General features: G+C 35.6%; 1 pseudogene; it reads left to right on the top strand.

The window, feature by feature from the left end:
* Nucleotides 1–1,938: 1,938 nt before the first annotated feature.
* Nucleotides 1,939–2,057, top strand: LOC111745206 (annotated as a pseudogene).
* The last annotated feature ends 616 nt before the right edge of the window (nucleotides 2,058–2,673 follow it).

The raw sequence follows: 2,673 nt of genomic DNA on the forward strand, positions 1-2,673 counted from the left end.
CCTACTTTCAGTATGTAGCTTTTGTGTGTCTGGCTTCTTTCACTTGGCATGGAGATTCATTTATGTTTTTGCATGTTTCTGTACTTTGTCCTTTGTTATCGCGGAGTAGTATTTTATTGCCTGAATGTGTCACAATTTATCTACAAATGGATAGACATTTGTGTTGTTTTCATTTGGAGCTATTATGAATGAACCACTACAAGCATTCAAATACAACTCTTTATGTTATGTCTTTTGAAGAAAAGTTTTTAATTTTGATAAAGTACAATGGATCAACTTTTTTCTTTTATTGTTCACAGTTTTTGTGTCGTAAGAAATCTTTACCTAACCCAATGTAGCAAAGATTTTCTCCCATGTTTTCTTTCAGAAGTTTGAAATTTGGGAGTTTTATATTTAGTTTGCTCCATTTTGAGTTAGTTTTGTATATATGGTTCAAAGTACAATTCAAAGGTTAGAGTTTTTGTGTTTGCTGTTTGTTTCGTATATGGGTATTTGTTTTAGCTCCATTTGTTTAAAAGGCCATCCTTTCTCCACTGAATTGCCTGTGCACGTACACTTAGGTCTATGATCTATTAAAGGGCTTTAACCAGAGGAATGACAAGATCTTTTAATAAGATCATGTAGCTGCTATGAAGAGAATGGATTATAATGAAGCAAAAGCGGAAGCAGAGAAACCAGTTAGAAGACTATTTATAGTGCAGATGAGACATGATGGAAGTGTGGACTGGTTTTCAGCAGAGGAGTGACAAGATCTCGTTGTTTTAATCGGCATTTCCCTAAAATCTAAAGATGCCAAGCATTTTTCATGTGCTTATTTTGTCATCCATTTTATATCTTTGGTGAAGCGTCTATTCAAATCATTTCTCTATTTTTTTTTTACATTAAGTACCATGATCCATTGGAAATTCTTTGTTTGTTTGGTTTTTTGTTTTGTTTTGTTTTGTTTTTCCCGTCTTTCTTAAAATATAATAGACAACTAGCTGCCTGCATTTACATTGTAGAATTTGATGAGTTTTTTTCCAATTATAATTGGCATACAGCACACCAGCCTCAACTGTACAGCATATTGATCAGAGATTCACACAATTCGTAAAACGATCACCCCACCAAATCTAGCACCCCTCCTTCCCCCAACAAATTCATTCCAACATTATGAGCCATCTTCCTCATGCTATATTTTACATCCCCATGTCTACTCTGCAACCATCCACCTGCACCTCGCAATCCATTTGCCCTCTTTTTTCCCTTAATCCCCATCCTATCTAGTATCTCTCAAAATATTCTCTGTATCTATGAGTTTATTTCCACTTTTGTTGTCGTCGTTGTTGATTTAGTTCTTTAGAATCCACATGTACGTGAAATCATGTGATATTTGTCTTTCTCTATCCAACCCATTTCATTCAACGCAATACCCTCTAGGTCCATCAAGTCAATATCTTTTTCCATCCCCTTCTTTTCAGTCTATGTGTATCTTTTCATCAGAAGCGAGTCTCTTATAGGCAGCATATGTAGGGGTCTTGTTTTCTTATCCATTCAGCCACTCTATCTTTTGGTTGGAGCACTTAATTCTTTTCCATTTGAGGTACTTGTTGATAGGAATGTAGTTGTTATCATTCTTTATTCCTATCTTTACTATATATTTTTCTTCTTAAAGAAGTCTCTCCAACATTTCCTGTAATACTGGCTTGGTGATGATAAATTCCTTTAGCTTATTTTTGTCTGGGAAGCTCTTTATCTGTCCTTCAACTCTAAATGATAGCTTTGCTGGATAAAATATTCTTGGTTGTAGATCCTGGGTTTTCATTATGTCGAATATTTTGTGCCAAGCCCTTCTGTCCTGCATAGTTTCTTTTAAGAAATCAGCTACCAGTCGTATGGGTGCTCCCTTCTAAATAACTAACTGCTTTTGTCTTGCTGCTTTTAAGATTCTCTCTTTGTGTCTACGACCATGCTCCCCTGAATGTGACCAATCTCATCTGATCTTGGAAGCTAAGCAGGGTCAGACCCGGTTAGTACTTGGATGGAAAACCACCTAGGAAGACCAAGTGCTGTAGGTGTTAAAAAAAAAAAAAAAGATTCTCTCTTTGTATTTAACATTTGGCATTTTAATTATGATGTGTCTTGGTGCTGGTCTCTTCGGGTTCCTGGTTTGGGGGACTCTCTGAGCATCCTGGGGTTTTATATCTATTTCCTTCACCAGGTTAGGGAAGTTTTCCATCACTATAGCTGTTCAACATCTTGTTTTCCTTCAGGTATCCCAATGACACAGATATTTTTACTTTTAATAGAGTCTCATAGGCTCCTTAAATTATTATTATATTCTTGTCTTCTTTTTTCTTACTGTTCTGATTGACTGTCCCCTATATAGGTCATGTGATCCTCTTCTTTATTCCTTTGTTTATTCCATTTACTATGCTGCTCATCTCAGATAAAGTATTCTTTTCTGACTGGTTCTCTGTTATAATTTTCATTTGCATTTTTATTTTTTTTATCTCTTTGTTTAAGTTCTCACTTAATTCATTTACACTTCCCATTAGTTCATTGAGCATCTTTATAACCAGTGTTTTGAACTCTGCATTTGTTAGATTGCTTGACTCCATTATTTCTGGATCTCTGTTCTGTTCTCTCATATGGTTTCTGCTTCTTTGTCTTCCCATTCTGGCTGCCTTTCCG

The sequence above is a fragment of the Pteropus vampyrus genome, unplaced genomic scaffold (genome assembly GCF_000151845.1).
Source record: "Pteropus vampyrus isolate Shadow unplaced genomic scaffold, Pvam_2.0 Scaffold148, whole genome shotgun sequence".
In the NCBI taxonomy this organism is placed as follows: Eukaryota; Metazoa; Chordata; class Mammalia; order Chiroptera; family Pteropodidae; genus Pteropus; species Pteropus vampyrus.